Source organism: Dermochelys coriacea, chromosome 6 (genome assembly GCF_009764565.3).
Source record: "Dermochelys coriacea isolate rDerCor1 chromosome 6, rDerCor1.pri.v4, whole genome shotgun sequence".
NCBI classification, from domain to species: domain Eukaryota; kingdom Metazoa; phylum Chordata; order Testudines; family Dermochelyidae; genus Dermochelys; species Dermochelys coriacea.
Window position 1 is genome coordinate 37,739,492 of NC_050073.1, and position 17,602 is coordinate 37,757,093.

At 38.6% G+C, this 17,602-nt stretch overlaps 1 protein-coding gene and 1 long non-coding RNA gene across 3 annotated transcripts in view; one reads left to right on the plus strand and one right to left on the minus strand.

Annotated features, from left to right (window-relative positions):
- The window catches only part of MPPED2 (metallophosphoesterase domain containing 2), a 130,289-nt gene that overhangs the window by 81,039 nt on the left and 31,648 nt on the right, over window positions 1–17,602 (plus strand). The gene's annotated exons all lie outside the window — the stretch shown is intronic.
- LOC122460830 lies at window positions 1,328–17,285 on the minus strand. Its single transcript, XR_006282373.1, has 4 exons — window positions 15,515–17,285; window positions 10,514–10,583; window positions 6,339–6,481; window positions 1,328–5,493 (listed from the first exon to the last, which is right to left on the minus strand). It is a non-coding gene; the product is annotated as an uncharacterized LOC122460830 (long non-coding RNA).

Here is a 17,602-nt window from a genome sequence, read left to right on the forward strand (position 1 = left end):
TGCTTACCTCAGTTAGGGTTTTTATCTACATATATAAAAATACACACACATACACAATTCTGTTTCAGAGGTGGAACACAAGTGCATTAAACCAAAAGACACTCCAACCCTAAATTGAGCTAAATTGGCAAGTTCAATTTATATGCATTTTAGATGATATTTCCAGAGGGAAAAATCCATGTTTGCTGATACAGCTAGTGGTTTTAATTTAAGAAGAGGAAATCAAACTAAGAATAACATCTGCAATTCTGAGGGTTTCAGCCCGTCAGAGGTTTCTAAGAAGTAATTGCCATCAGACTGGGAAAACTGGCTATAATCCATCTATCTATTTTAGAAAATGTAAATTGCCAACTCAATGTAGCTATGGGAAAGGAATATCAATCCATATTCATTACATGTTATTACTCATGGTACATCTGAAAGCTTTCTAAAGACCTAAGAGAATTCAAGTAGTGCCTCCTAACTTACAATTTAGTAGAAATTGTATGTAGAAAATAACTTACATCACACAGGAGCATTCATGTGTATTTGCAATTGGAGAGTACAGTGGAGCATATCAACAGTCTTGGAGGTGCAGAAAATCTGAATGTAGCCTAATGGGTCTGAGAGTATTAAATGGCATTAGCTGCAGAGATGTTGAAAGTGGAGCACCAGCCCCTGAAAAGTGAAAGACTCCTCCTGAGTAAGGGTAGGACATGCTAAAGTTGCTCGCTGAACTCCTACTTTCAGAGACTGGGCATATAACTGCCGTTTTCATACCCTAACTAGGAGGCTGGTTGATGCACCTTGAAGAAATAACATGGGTGAAGATTTTCCATTTAGTTTGTAGATAACAATCTACTTCTACAGTCTGCCTCCTTTCACTTCCTACTGTCTTTGCCCTCTGGACCTGGTTTAGTTAGTGGAGAAATATCTGATTGTATAGCTCCTTGTGCAGGCAAAACTCCTAACGATTTCAACAGGAATATTACCTGTTTCAGGAGTATGAGTTGGTCTTAATAGCTAGCCCAGGGGTTCTCAGACTTTTGTACTGGTGACCCCTTTCACACAGCAAGCCTCTGAGTACAACCCCCCTTATACATTAAAAACACTTTTTTATATATTTAACACCATTATAAATGCTGGAGGCAAGGTGGGATTTGGGGTGGAGGCTGACAGCTCGTGACCTCCCTACCCCCCATGTAATAACCTTGTGACTCCCTGAAGGGCCCTGACTCCCAGTTTGAGAACCCCTGAGCTAGCCAATACAAAATAAATAAATAAATCTCTTTGAAGTTTATAATTGATATTTAATGATTTCACTCTCAAAACTCTTTAATTTCACAGTCATAGGCCACAGACACCGAGGTGTCCAGTAAAGAGTGCAGCATGTAAATCTGTTTTTTTGTGTGTGGATCTCCAGCATCTGAGCTGGGAAAATCCTTTCCACTCCCAACAGGAACAGCTGCATTGTTCAGCAATATCCTGCACCTTTGTCAAGTTGTAGCTTGGTCAGGTCTCAAGAACAGAAACACAAAGCTGGCCTCCCAGTTGCTTTTAATGAATGTTAGTGGGTTTTTCCTATGTCCAGGAATTTGATCTATAGGGTGATCCAGAGGTCAGGAACAAACAGCTCACTATAGCTCACCTCTGAGATGCAAAGGCTTTCATTTGCTTTTTTTAGTAACTCTGGAGGAAGTGCCTTAATTTTTTTTTCAGAAGCAAAATTTTAATTGGCATAGATAATGTGACCTTGAAAAGGCCAAGAGAGGTTGAAAAACAACACCACACAGTTCAGTCAGCTCCTTTAAAATACAATATTTTTTGTGCGTGTGTGTGTTTAAATTTGGTGTAAAATTGCTGGATTCACACCATTATTTGGCCTAATTCTGCACGTATTTCAGTAATAAGAGTTGAAATGGAACATGTTTATTTCTCCACTGCATTTACAATTATATTTTAGTACAAATAGCTATTGGGTTGTTACAGCTTCCTTGTTCTGATCAGTGCTTTAATACTTTGTGTTTACCCTGTCAAAAAAGCATCAGATTTTTTTCCAATTACAAGTTTTGTAATGCATCGTGGATTTTGCTGACAGTCTTCGAGTTCTTGAAATAGCGAGCAAATTAACAGCAGATATTGAGTGTGAGGATTAGAAAACCAATTGGCAACTCACATGATAGGATTCAGATATACTGATGGGTAGAATGGGTCTCATTTTTTTCTTTTCATAGTCTTGGTAATTAACTTGGGCCTAAAAAAAAAGTGAAAAAGGAACAGAAATTGCCATGCTCAGCAATAAAGTTCCTCCTTGCTATTAGCACTGGGGAATAGAAAGGGAGATTGGAAAATTATATTGGTGCAGCAGTCTTTCAGGAATTCCAGCATTTATTCAGTAGAAGTCAGCAGTTGAGAATAGTGTTGGCAAAGAATAAGGTCTTCTGTGTGTGTGTTAAACAAATAGACACAATGCTATAACGTGGTTGTGTTTAAAGGCACAGGCTCCTATTTCATTTTTCTTGGCATTTGTCCTTCAGCTCTCTCATTATAAGATCAAAGAAATGTATTTCCCCAGGTCTAGAATTACAGGGGGGTTTGTTTATATTTTTGCCTCTTTGGGAATGTCACAGATTTCTGATCAGTCTCCCTGAGATCAGATTCACTTCTAACTTAGCCTCCATTTTTATTTTTAACAACAACAACAACAAATTAAAAAAGACTGTAATGCAGATCATTTTCAAATGCATTGTGTCCTAACCGCTTTTACTAAGATTCCAGCCAGCAGCAAACTACCCATTTTCAAAAAGCTCTACCTCTAAACATTTGACCAAATACTGTAGTGCTTATTCTGTTTACACTAGGACTTTACTTCAGTGGGAATGTTGCCAGACTAAGGAGTGAGTAAGTACTTGCAGAGAATTCAATACTAGTGTAATTTACAAACCATGTCTGCTTGCAGATGACATGTTGCTGAAATGAAAAACCATTAACAATATTCATTACACCTCTCCGTTTGTGTTGGTGTGGGGACAGGTTTGGACTAATTATTAATCTCTTCACTGCTCCATGAGTGTCAGTGAGTGGTCAACCAAGCAACAAAGGTAACATGCCGTACGTCTCAGATTCCTTAAACGTTTTCATGAAGCACAGTAGGTATTCCACAACAATTAGTGGAGACAGAATGTGCATCAGCTGTGGTGCTCCAGGGGTTAATAGATTAAGGGAGACTGCTGTTCGTAAGTGTGTGTATGATCTGATCAAGAACAAAGTCATTATAAAATGACTACTTTCAATTCTACTTACAAAAACCACACGCTCTCTGTGTGTGTGCGCGCGCGCTTGCTTTTCTTCCACTTGGCAGCTGTCCAGAAAAGTTCCTTTTCCTCTTGCCAAGTGCTGCAGCAGCACAGGGGTTCATGTGGCATTTGTATGCAGTGGTACAAAGCAGTATCTCATTGAGCAGCTCAGAGCATTTGCACCTAGCAAGATGTTCAAGAGGAGCAAGCACTGCTTAGATTACTACAGATTCTGATATTTCCACACCACCTCTATAAGGATCTGATCCTGAGAGGAGCATATCAACTTCAATGGGAGCTGAGGGCCCGTAGCACCTATCCAGAGGAACTCAGTTCCTCATAGGATTAAACTCTATGATGGAGGGCAGCGCTTGGTTTAACATTTCTTTCCATACAGCTTCAGCACTCATGAGCCTTATTTTTCTCCTTTCCTATCTTCTTTCTATCTACTAGGGCAGTTCCTGTTGATTAACCCATTCATTCATTCATTCATTCTGGAGTAGAGGGGAAAAAAGAGATTGTGCTGGTGACGTACTGAGAAACTATAATACCTAGGGCAGGAGCCCTAAAAATCCAGTCGCCAGCTCATCCAGGGAAAGGGGAAATTAGGTGGGGCATGTGGGTCTGAGTGGCTTACTTGAACAGAACAGGAGTTGCCACATTAGGTGGCTCTTCCAGTCCCAGGAAAGAGGTTATTAAGAGTATATTTACACTGCAGTAAGCCATGTCAGCTGACTCGGGCTCAGAGGGGTCAGGCTCCAGCCCGAACCTGAACGTCTACACTGACATTTTTAAACTACAGCCCAAGCCCCATGAGCCCAAGTCAGCTGACCCAGGCTCTGAAACTTGGTACCACAGGTTCTTGATCACAGTGGAGACATACCACGAGAGAGCTAGGGAGCAGCTGAGCGCTTGGGGTCACAGTCAGTGTGAAGAGCAACAGGCCCTGACCATTGAAAGGGAGGAGAACGAGACAAGCATGAAAGCTCTGTCAGAACTATGGCTGCTTGCAGAGCTGACAAAGTGTGGTACAGTGCGAATGGAGGCAAAAGTTTCAATTAATCTTCTGTTGTGCTTCAGCTCAGCCACGAGAAGAGAAAGATCCTACAAGCCAATTAGGTCAAAAATTGGTCATTTAAAAAAAATGCTCTTTTAGTTACAGAATAGAAGTTAGGCTACCAATAATTTCAGATCTTGTAGAACAGGAAATGATTTTAAAAGTGTGATCTGAAATTAAATTGATGCTTGGGATTGTTTCTGGGAATTTGTGAGAGTCTCTCAAAATCAAGCCAGTTGTTGTATCCATGATAATGAAGTGTGGCTGCTAGACTACTTACTAAGGTTTATGGGTAGGAAAGGCTCATGCTTTTAGATCCAGATATCCTAAGTTGAATCCCTGTAGATGGACCCCTTCAAGAGTCTTCTCTGAGATGGAATTACCTGCTTCAGATCTACTTTCAATGAAAAGATGGCTATTAAAGGGTTTTTTTCAATTGCAGTTCTTCAGACAGATTTAGTGGAGGAAACTGATATGCAAGTAGTTTTCCAAGCCTCTTAGGTAGCTAGAAATAGAACTGGTCAATGAATTTTTTCCCGTCCCACAAAAAATCTCCATCACAATGAAAACATATTCATTTTTGTTGAATTTTTCTCTGGAAGTTTTTGGGTTTAAATCCAAAACTCACAAACAAAACTTCTTTGGTTAAGACCTGAATTTTTTTGACCAAAACAGAATCTTTCATGAAAATTGCTATTTAATCAAAAAGGCATTTTCTATTTTAAAAAAATTCCATTTAGTTTTTTTTTCAAAAAAATCAGCTCTATCTGGAAACCATCTGGAGAAAGTATTCATTTGATACCTAATCAGGAGGTGGCCAGGGCCTGCGTAGTAGGAATGTCAGAGAAGAAAAACTTGCAAGCAAAAGCCCCAATCCAGCAACACACTTAAGCAGATACTTATCCTTGCTACCATTTTGAGGCAAGTGTTTATGGCACTGGGCTGTGCACCTCATCAAATGCAGGATTTATATGGGGAGGAGGAGGCGGTGTGAGCCTTTCGTTCTCCTTCTCCTGGCACAGTTTTTAATACATCTTGTTTCCATACCCAACAAAAGACAATTGGGCACATAAGGAAAAAAGTCACAAGAAAGCAGTCGTCTTTTTCTTTTTTCTTGGTATTCCATCTGGGGCTGCTTGGGGATGGATCCAATATTCTGAACTGTGGAAGAATGCAGTAGATAGGCAAAATGCACGTTAACCCTGAAAACTCTAGTTCTATGGTTTGCCCCACTATATGGTAAACCAGAATTATGTGCGCCTGCAGTTTTATTTTAGTTTTGTAGCAGTTTTTGTCTTCCTCTGCTGGTTGCTGATATAACCCTATAATTCATTTTAATGCAAATTTACTCTGGAGAACAAATTTTCCCTTTTCCCAAGCTAAACACCCTGTTCAATACACTTTTCAGCTAGCTATGTCATGTTTATGAAAGACATTTTCTGGTCCTTTCATATGCCTAACTTTGAAAAGGTTCAGGCTTGTGGAAAGAGTTGGAAATAATGTAAATAAGAAATAATGTAAAACTCATATATATAAATCTCCACAATATAATTCACCACAAACTGTTTAATCTTTCAGTGGTTAAATGAATAAAAGAGAAAGGGGTGAAGTCCTGGCCCTGTTCAAGTCAAAAGGAGTTTTGCCATTGACTTCAGCGAAATGAGGTTTTCACACACAGATTGTACACCTCTAATGTTGTGTGCAATGTAACATTTTCCAGTGTGCTCCCACTCTCCAACATCCTAAACCAGCCACAAACTTTCATTTTCCTTATTAACCTGGACCACTAAATTTCATGTTAAAACAAACAAAAACACAACAAACGAATTTAAATAGAACAGAGAGATACATTTGTTATATAGCCATTACATTTGTAGACACATTGCATATAGGCCAAATTTACCTCCTAACTGAAGTTTGGTTTGATCTGAAAATAATATAACAAAAAAACTGACACTGAAAGCCTAAGCTTTCTCCCCACGCTCAGCTGTATCATAAGGTTTTACCTTTAGAACTTTATCTGTCCCAGTTGCTATTTCCTTCCCTCCCTGTCTTAGCTCCTCTTGTATCCTGACTGGAGTCAGCAAAATGAATGTACCAAAATGACACGGTGGTAAATATCTTGCATCTTTATGCAGGGTTCCCAAACCTGTCGTCAAAATGAATTGGCAGAGGATCTTAGCATGTGTCGCCATAGTACAGTAACATTTTGAGTAATATTCATTCATTCCAAACCACAGCTCAATGAGACACACACACATCCTGCAAACACACATGCACTGTCTGAGCTGTCACATGTGCTCTTCTGTCTATGGTTGTAACTGAAAAAAAGTTTGGAGTTTGGAAGTTTCTGTTGAAATCAGCAAATGCCAAATGAAGTAGAGATATTCCTACAGTAAAACTAGAGTAATGCATCATTCTCTTGAAAGATTTTGTTTTTGTGTTTTTAATCTTGGAGTTAAAGCATAGATTGATCATCCTGAGATATGTAGACTGATCAGCCTATTAGAACTGAGCCTCTTCAGCACAGAATAGTGATTCATGTATACAAGTGAAATACTGAGATTTGGCCCTGAAGATTTGTCTTTGGTTGATAAGTACTAACAATCAAACTACACAGTGTTCACCTTTCCTTATTCAGATTCCAGTACTGTAACCTTCCTTATTCTCTTGTGCCTTTGTTCTATTAATCTACCAAACAGGGCTCGACTTGTGATTAGTCCTTAGAGCTTGTTTCTATTAATCAGTCTGCAAAACAAGTCTACTTGAATGATTTGGTGTAAGTGCTTAACATGCTCTCTTCATCAGTCTGTACACAGAGCTGCTAGGGATTGGTTGTGTTAAATGGGACTAAAATCTGTGATATCTGTTGCAATTTCTTTGTTTTTACATTTTGATTTTTATTGCTGTGGAATACTAGTGGGGAAAAAATCACTTGAAAAGTCAGAAGAATTTTAAGTTGCTTAAGGAATGTTTAAGTGACTACATGCTAGTAGAAAACTTCTGGAGCAGTGTCCTGTCACCACAAATTGATTTGTTAATCTATTTTGGGTAAAAAGGATGCGCTCACATTCCAAAATGCAAGGATCAGAATTCAGGTTTTTATAAAACACAACAGGTAAATTTTAAAACCTAATTTTTTTTTCCATAAAAGGCTAGTGGTTGTTTAAAAATGCAGACATTCTCCTACATTGGTGGAAAGCCAAACAACAGATTCCTGCTATTATCTAAAAACAAGGAAGTCAAATGGATTATAAACAAAAAGCAAAACTGACCAGTAGTAATTTCACTATTAAATGTGAGTGAAATGCAAACATAAGAACGGTCATACTACTTCAGACCAATTGTCCATCTAACCCACTGTCCTGTGTCTGATAGTGGCCACTGCAAGATGCTTCAGAAGGAATGAACAGAACAGGGCAATTTCAAGTGATCCATTGTCCTCTGTCATCCACTTCCAGCTTCTGACAATTGGAGGTTCAGGGACACCCAGAGAATAGGGTTGCATCCCTGACCATCTTGGCTAATAACTGTTATACTTTTGGCCTTCACAGTATCCCCTGACAATGAATTCCCCAGGTTGACTGTGTGTTTTGTGGAGAAGTTCTTCCTTTTGTTTGTTTTTAACTTGCTGCCTATTAATTTCATTGGGTGACCCTTAGTTCTTGTGTTATGTGAAGGGCAAGTAATACTTCCCAATTCACTCTCCACACCATTCACGATCTTATAGACCTCTATCATGTTCTTCTTTAGTTGTCTCTTTTCTAAGCAGAACAGTCCATCTTTTTAATCTCTCTTCATAGGGAAACTTCCATACTCCTTATCATTTTTGTTGCCCTTCTCTGCACCTTTTCCAATTCTAATATATCTTTTTTGAGATGGGGCCACTAGAACTGCATGCAGTATTCAAGGTCTGGGTGTACCGTGGATTTATATAGAAAGTAGCATTATGATATTTTCTGTTTGATTATCTATCCCTTTCCTAATGGTTCTTAACATTGTTAGCTTTTCTGGACTGCCACTGCATATTCAGCAAATGTTTTCAGAGAACTATCCACAATGACTATCAGATCTGTTTCTTGAGTGGTAACAGCTAATGAAAACTCCCTCATTTTGTATGTGTAGTTGAGATTATTTTTTCCAAGGTGCATTACTTTGCACTTATCAACATTGAATTTCACCTGTCACCTCACTGTTAACTCCTTTTTCCAGTCATTCATGAATATGTTGAATAGTACAGGTCCCAGTACAGATCCTTAGGGGGGCACCACTGTTCACCTCTCTCCATTGTGAAAACTATTTATTCCTACCCTTTGTTTCCCATTTTGTAACCAGCTACAGATCCATGAGAGGACCTTTCCTCTTATTCCATGACTGCTTACTTTGCTTAAGAGCCTTTGGTGAGGGACCTTATCAAAGGCTTTCTTAAAGTCCAATTATGCTGTATTGACTATGTCACCCTTGTCCACGTGCATGTTGACATTCTTGAAGAATTCTAATAGATTGGTGAGGTATGATTTCCCTTCACAAGATTTCTTCCCCAATGTATTATGTGTATCTATGCACCTGATAATTCTGTTCTTTACTATAGTTTCAGCCAATATGCCTGGTACTGAAGTTAGGTTTACCGACCTGTAATTGCCCGGATCACTTCTGAAGCCTGTTTTTAAAATTGGCATTTCATTACCTATCTCCAGTCACCTGGTACAGAAACTGATTTAAGTGACATTACATATCACAGTTAGTAGTTCTGCAATTTCATATTTGAGTTCCTTCAGAACTCTGGTCCTGGTGACTTATTACTGTTTAATTTATCAGTTTTATTCCAAAAGCACCTCTATTAACTCCTCAATCTGGAACAGCTCCTCAGCTTTGTAACCTAAAAAGAATGGTTCCAGTGGGGATATCCCCAGCATCCTCTGCAGGGAAGAATTCATTTAGCTTCTCCACAACATCCTTGTCTTCCTTGAGTGTTCTTTTAGCCCCCTCTGTTATCCAGTTGTTCCATTGACTGTTTGGCTTCCTGTTTCTGATGTACTTAAAAGACTATCCGCAACAATTTCATGTGTGTACATGTCCTTAGCTAGTTGCTCTTCAAATTCTTTCTTGGCTTACCTTACTACACTTTTACATTTAAATTGCCAGAGTTTATGCCCCTTTCTCTTTTCCTCATCAGGGTTTGACTTCCAATTTCTAAGAGGCAAAAAGGCATTTTTAACTGCCTCTTTTACTCTGCTGTTTAGCTGTGGTGGCATTGTTTTGGTCCTCTTACTGTTTCTTTTGTAATTGGGGTATATATTTAATTTTAGTATCATTATGGTTTTTTTAAATAGTCTTCATATAGTTTGCAGCCATTTTGCCCTTGTAACTGTTCCTTTTCATTTCCATTCAACTAGCTTCCTCATTTTTTGTAGAGGTTGTGATGGGTTTCTTTGGCATTTTTTGCCCTACAAGGATGTTTGAACTTAATTACATTATGGTCACTATTACCAAGCAGTTCAGCTATAGGCATCTCTGGGACTAGATCCTGGGTCCTACTTAGGACTAAATCAAGAATTACTTCTCCCCTAAAGGGTTCCGGAAGTAGCTGCTCTCAGAAGCAACCATTTATGGTGTCTAGAAATTTTATCTCTGCATTCCTACCTGAGGTGACAAATACCCAGTCAATATGAGGATAGTTGAAATCCCCCATTATTGCATTTTGTGCCTTTGTAGCTGCTCTAATCTCCTTGAGAATTTCACCGACACCATCCTGGTGAGGTGATTGGTAGTATATTCCACCCATTATTATTCAAGCATAGAATTTCTTTCCATAGAGATTCTTTATTATAGTTTGATTCATTTAAGATTTTTTACTATATTTGACTCTCCTTTCTTTCACATACAGTGCCACTCCCTCACGAGCATGACCTACTCTGTCATTCCTATATATTTTATATCCTTGGTATTACTGTGTCCTATTTATTATCATCGTACCACCAAGTTCCGACAATGCCTGTTATCCTCAAATGACAATATCCTCATTTAATGCCAAGCCACTCTAGTTCACCCATCTTAGTACTTAGACTCTACCATTTATTTATGAGAATTGTATATTTTGTCAGTATTCAGTTGTTTGCCTTCATGTGTTTATATTTAAATGGGACTCATTCACAATTGACTGTGCCTCATTAGCTCTTACCTGTACTTGACCAACTTCTTCGCTGTCCTCTTCATTAGGATATAGAGTTTCCCCTTTAGTAAGTTCAACCCTAAGGGATTTAAATAATAAACCAGCAACATAAATGGTGAAAAATAAATTAGCTATTTAGATTAATTTCAGTTTCTAAAGTATTACTAACTGTACCGAAAAATGTAATAAGTATGATCTGATATTTATCATGACAATGTCATTTAAGGATATTTTTAAAAGAACAATTTTTATTTCAGGAAAGGTCTTTCTCAATTTAAACTAAGGAATTATTTGTCCAATTCAATACGGGATTTAATCCATGCAAAATGAAAATATGTTTTAAAATACATATCAGAAAGAGCATGCCAGAACTCCTGTTAATCAGCCATTTGTTGTTGATTTTTTAAAGTTTTACCTTTCTGGTTTTATGATGTATTTGTTTGTTTAATTTAAATTCTGTCATTGAACAAAATTATGAGGCTGATACAGCTGGATTGCTGTCTGTAAAGTGATACAACAGGGTTTGCATCAGCTGAGTTGCTGATCTCTCGCTGTGTATATATCTAGTTTTTCCTTAATTTTCATGGACTGCAGGCAGAACTCTTGATCCATTTTCATTGTACACAAGCTTGAATTTTTCACTCCTCACACAAAATGGACCCGATCCTGTTCCCATTCAAGTCAGTGGCTGAGCTCCCATTGGCTGTATGATAACAGGGGGCATGATTGGGCCAATCATCACTTTGCATCATGATTCAACCGCTAATTTGAAAGGCTTTGTGTCTCCTCACCCCCAGATACTAGCTGCTTCATTAGGCTCTGCTTTGTCCGGTTTGACCTTTCATGGCCTACAGAACACTATTAAATACCAACACCCTCTATTTGACACAGTCCAGACATAATTCCTTCAGTGCATATCTTATCAGGATCTGCTACTGAGATGAATAGTTGAGTGGCCTATGTGCACCAAGTAGCCTGCTTCATAGCAATTAAGGGGAATGGGTTCCAAAGTGTACTGTTCTTTAAACACATCTTTCACATTATTTACTTTTGTCCTGTTGGTTAAGGAGCAGTTAGTGGGTTTCTCCACTAGTTACATTGTTGTTGTTTTTTCCTGGTGTGAATTAGAAGTATATTAGCAATACTTAAAATCTGGAAGCCTGGGTAAAGTGTTATGGGCTTGCAAAACAATAATAATAATTTAACAACAAAAAAAGAAAAAATTATTAATAGAAAAATACCCAAGCCATTAAATACTAAGTGTAGCCACCTTCCAATCAAACTGTTAGGAAGCCGCTGATGTGCAGATTTTCATTTATTATACTTATTAGGAATTCAGAAGAAACAAACTCCAAAACATGGTTTTGTATCTTTCTTTTTGGTCATTTCATTTTCACTAGCTTTATCTGCAGTTTTTATTTGATCATTTCCCCAGCTATCAGAGAAATCGCTCTTCCTACATTGATTCATTTCGACCCATGTCTGGAAGGCAGAGAGAATCAAATTAACTAATATTTTATTTTTGCATGTGATTAATGCTAATGCTTACAAAGAAGAAAATACTTTCCCATGATTTAATTTCCATTCTCTAGTTGATTCTCAGTGATTTAATTTTGCGGAGGTTTGTCTCTCCGCTTATTGTCTTTGGTGCTCATATCGTGGAATCATAGAAATTATAGCTGGAAGAGCCCTATTAAGTCATCCTGCTAGTGCAGGATTGTTCCCTGGACTATTCTTGAGTGCTGTGTCCATTTTAAATAACTCAAGCACTGGATCTTTAACCATTTCCTCATGGAGACTGTTCCTCAGTTTATTAGATGTTACTGATTGGAAATTGTATTTGATATTCAACCATACTTTTCATTCTTTTACTCCAAGTTTTATACCCACATTGGTCCCCCTAAACAATTCCTTTTCCTTGTGGTGTGTTTACTCTTCAAGTACTTATCAGACCTCGTTTATACATGTGTTATTTTCAAGAATTAAATATGTATAGACAGGTTATATATAAGTACTTGAAGAGGGTAAATCCTCCTCTCTTTGTTTCGGTTGCTCTTCTGTATATTCCCTCATTTTTAATAATCTTTTATTGAGAGGCTCAGAACCAAAACACAGTATTCCAGGTGCAGTTTTGCCAGTGTAACATACAGTATGTTGAAAGAGATATGTAGCTAGATGGACTGCTGGTTTGATGTGGTGTAGCAATGCGTATGTTTCAGTACTCCTATAGAGAGGAGCAACCTAGGATCTCGCTACTCTCTGCTGTGATGCCTCTGCAGCTCCAAATCACTTTAGCTTGTCGTAGTGCAAGCTCATACATATTTTGCTGCAACTGTTTCACCTCAAAAAGAAAAGGAGTACTTGTGGCACTTTAGAGACTCACAAATTTATTTTAGCTTTCGTGAGCTACAGCTCACTTCATTGGATGCATGCAGTGGAAAATACAGTGGGGAGATTTTAGATACACAGAGAACATGAAACAATGGATGTTACCATACACACTGTAATGAGCATGATCAGGTAAGGTAAGCTATTACCAGCAGGAGAGGAAAAAAACCTTTTGTAGTGATAATCAAGGTGGGCCATTTTCAGCAGTTGACAAGAACGTGTGAGGAACAGTGAGGGGAGAAAATAAACATGGGGAACATGCTATGGGTACCTGCATGGCCCCACAGTATGCCAACATTTTTATGGCTGACTTAGAACAATGCTTCCTCAGCTCTTGTCCCCTAATGCCCCTACTCTACTTGCGCTACATTGATGACATCTTCATCATCTGGATCCATGGAAAAGAAGCCCTTGAGGAATTTCACCATGATTTCAACAATTTCCATCCCACCATCAACCTCAGCCTGGACCAGTCCACACAAGAGATCCACTTCCTGGACACTACAGTGCTAATAAGCGATGGTCACATAAATACCACCTTATACCGGAAACCTACTGACCTCTATACTTACCTACATGCCTCCTCTTTCATCCAGACCACATCACACAATCCATTGTCTACAGCCAAGCTCTACGATACAACCGCATTTGCTCCAACCCCTCAGAGACAAACACCTACAAGATCTCTATCAAGCATTCTTACAACTAAAATACCCACCTGCTGAAGTGAAGAAACAGATTGACAGAGCCAGAAAAGTACCCAGAAGTTACCTACTACAGGACAGGCCCAACAAAGAAAATAACAGAACGCCACTAGCCATCACCTTCAGCCCCCAACTAAAACCTCTCCAACACATCATCAAGGATCTACAACCTATCCTGAAGGACGACCCATCACTCTCACAGATCTTGGGAGACAGGCCAGTCCTTGCTTACAGACAGCCCCCTAACCTGAAACAAATACTCACCAGCAACCACACACCAAAAATACTAACCCAGGAACCTATCCTTGCAACAAAGCCCATTGCCAACTGTGTCCACATATCTATTCAGGGGACACTATCGTAGGGCCTAATCATATCAGCCACACTATCAGAGGCTCGTTCACCTGCGCATCTACCAATGTGATATATGCCATCATGTGTCAGCACTGCCCCTCTGCCATGTACATTGGCCAAACTGGACAGTCTCTACGTAAAAGAATAAATGGACACAAATCAGACGTCAAGAATTATAACATTTAAAAACCAGTCGGAGAACACTTCAATTTCTTTGGTCACTCGATTACAGACCTAAAAGTGGCAATTCTTCAACAAAAAAACTTCAGAAACAGACTCCAACGAGAGACTGCTGAATTGGAATTAATTTGAAAACTGGATACAATTAACTTAGCTTGAATAAAGACTGGGAGTGGATGTGTGATTACACAAAGTAAAACTATTTCCCCATGCCCCCCCCCCCCGTTCCTCAGACGTTCTTGTCAACTGCTGGAAATGGCCCACCTTGATTATCACTACAAAAGGATTTTTTTCTCTCCTGCTGGTAATAGCTCACCTTACCTGATCACACTCATTACAGTTACACTATTGTTTCATGTTCTCTGTGTATCTAAAATCTCCCCTCTGTATTTTCCACCAAATGCATCCAATGAAGTGAGCTGTAGCTGACGAAATCTTATGCTCAAATAAATTTGTTAGTCTCTAAGGTGCCACAAGTCCTCCTTTTCTTTTTGCGGATACAGACTAACACTGCTGCTACTCTGAAATCTATTTCACCTCAGTCTTTTTTGGCTTAACTGCTTTCCAGGTTTCTCCCACCAAATTTCGATATTTTGGATTGTTTTTCCTCAGATGTATCAGGTTGTCTTTCTCCAGGAATAATCCCATTTTGTTGTTTCCTACCCATATTTTTAACCTCTAGGTCCTTTTGCATGATTTCTCTCTGCTTTGTTGTGCTTGTAACACCTCCTAATGTATTACAATCTGTGAATTTAATTAATGTGCTGTTTATCCCTTCTTCCCGATCATTAAAAAAGATGTTAAGTAAAACTGATCCCAATACCAGTCCCCACATTAATCACTGAGCACCTCTCCCACATCACTTCAATCCCTTTGTTTATGGCCCTAAAGCCACAGTTCAATCCATGTGATAGTCCTCATATCTAAATCACTTGGAGTTCATTTTTTGAGAGTACTGTATCTGATGTTTCACTAAAGTCCAGTCTTCATCCAATTCCATTATTTATTTAAAAAAATAAATTTAGCTGTGATCCATGTGTCCTTTGTAAACCTAAGCTGTTTAACGCACATGGTTCTATTATCTTTTAGAATATGATTGCACCTTTTTTTCAGCACTGAATTTAGACAAACTAGTTGGTAATTTTCAGATTCATTCCTTAATTTTTATTTGGAGATCAGTACTGCATTTGTTTTGGTTTTTTTCAGTCCTCTGGTTTTCCATTTCTCTGTAACTTCAGAACAACTGCTCTGATTGATACAGTGTATTTGTAACAAATTTATAGAATTTTGAGATGTATATCACCAAGCCAGAGATCTTCACTCTCCCCAAGCATTCCCATAGCTGTTCGTTAACATGGCAAGCTTTGTTACTAATTGTACATACCCACTGTCTTTATTCACCGATTTGGAGAAGCAGCTCCATAACTCAGCCATCTGTGCTGATCTTTTATTTCTCATTTAGATTGAGCCAGCAGCACTGGGTCAGTGAGAGTTTTGTATTTTACTTCAATGCAGGTCCTGATAGGGTGGGATTTTCAAAAATACTCTTTCTGCTCCCATTGAAGTCAATGCAAAGTTTTCTGTGGATTGTGAGTAGAGTTAGGCAAATGCTAAAGGCACTTCTGACAGTCTCACCTTTACTGCATAACTTATCAAGCAATCTATATGAACCAGTTCTTGGCTAAAATTCTTGTAGTAATTAGGTGATTAAAAGCCAAATTGTGTTCTCAGACATTTGCACACAGCTCCCATTGAAGTCACTGAGCACTGCATGCAATTGTGAGTCCCTGATTAAGCAAAGCACTTAACCATCTGCTTAAATCCATTCTTATTAGCAAAACACTTAAGCACATGCCTTAATTTTAAGCATACCTTTAAGTCTCATTGAAATCTCCAGGATTTAAGCACATGCTTAACATTAGCATGGCTTAAGTGCTTTTCTAAATTGGGGCCTCAGAAAATAATTTGACCATTAGTGCTTTGAGTTTATATTTCATTCAAATTCACAGATTTTAAATTGCAACACCACAAATCTTTTGCTTCGTTCATTATATGGCAAAAATCTGATTAGAGAACAGACTTGGATAACCATCTATATTGTCAGCAGATGGATAAAAGATGTCCTGGGAAATTTTATATATTTGCAGTTTGATTTTTACGTGCACAATGCAAAATTTTATTTTATATTATAAAACTGGAGCGTTTATTTGGAAGAGGTAGGTTGGAAGGCAGTACAATGCAGTCCACAGCTGAGTCATTAAAAGAAGGTGTATGGACATACTGCTTGTGGGCCTACTATAATCTAGACTTTACAGTGAGATAAAACTGAACTAGCCTATCTATCTGCCTGTCTATTTTGATTGGGGCTAAATTAACAGTACCAGATGGCAGTAGTCAGTGAAATTGTAATTTTTTTTTGCTGCTGTTTGCAAAACTGCTGCAAATAGTATAAAAAAAAATCCCACTTACTAGTCATCTGCCATATGTCGCCTGTGCTCCAGTCTAATGCTGTTTGGGTGTCTGGAGGACTCAGCACATGGTTAAGAGGTTAGGAAGTCATGAGTTCAAATCTCTGGTTTTGATACTGGCTTGCAGGCCTTGCGGAAAAACTTTGCCTCAGTTTCCGTGTCTGCAAAACAGGCTAACAATACTTACATGCTTACTTCACAGGGGTATTGTGAGGGATGGATTAACTAATCAATGCTTGTGGAGTGCTTAAGACAGGTAAAGTGCTAAGAATTACTATTACTTTATTTTCAGTAAGGTGATTTGGATCCCATTTCAACAAAGCATTTAATGCAGTGGGTCTCAAACATTTTTTACTGGCGACCCCTTTCACACAGCAAAACTCTGAGTGTGACCCTACAAATAAATTAAACACACTTTTTAATATATTTAACACCATTATAAATACTGGAGGCAAGTGGGGTTTGGGGTGGAGGTTGACAGCTCACAACCCCCCGATGTAATAACCTCATGAATCCCTGAGGGGTCCCAATTCCCAGTTTGAGAACTCCTGATTTAATGTGTGCTTAACTCTGAACAAGTGAACGGTTCCGTTGAAGTTAATGGGACTCTTTATGTTATTGAAGTTACATACCTGCTGAAGTGCTTTGCCTCCATCCTGGCACTGGCGAGCTAAACAGGTGTCTGTTTTTACAGAATGAAAAAAATGGCATTTTATAGGGACTGTTGGAGTGCTTTTGCTATTTGGAATTGATAATGAAAGTGTCCTAAATCACACAACCCTCTCCAAAACTGAAATATAAATATGAGCCCTGTGTTGAGTTGACCTCTTGCAATTGCTATTTGAGGCAAGAAGCACATTACTTGATAATTAGTTCATTAAAACAATGCTTGCACGTCAACTTGAATCTATATTGAAATATTTAAGGGAACATTGCTAGTAAAAATATCCCAAATATTTTGATGGAAACATTGTGCCCTCTTGCTGTTATCAAAAGGAAGCAGC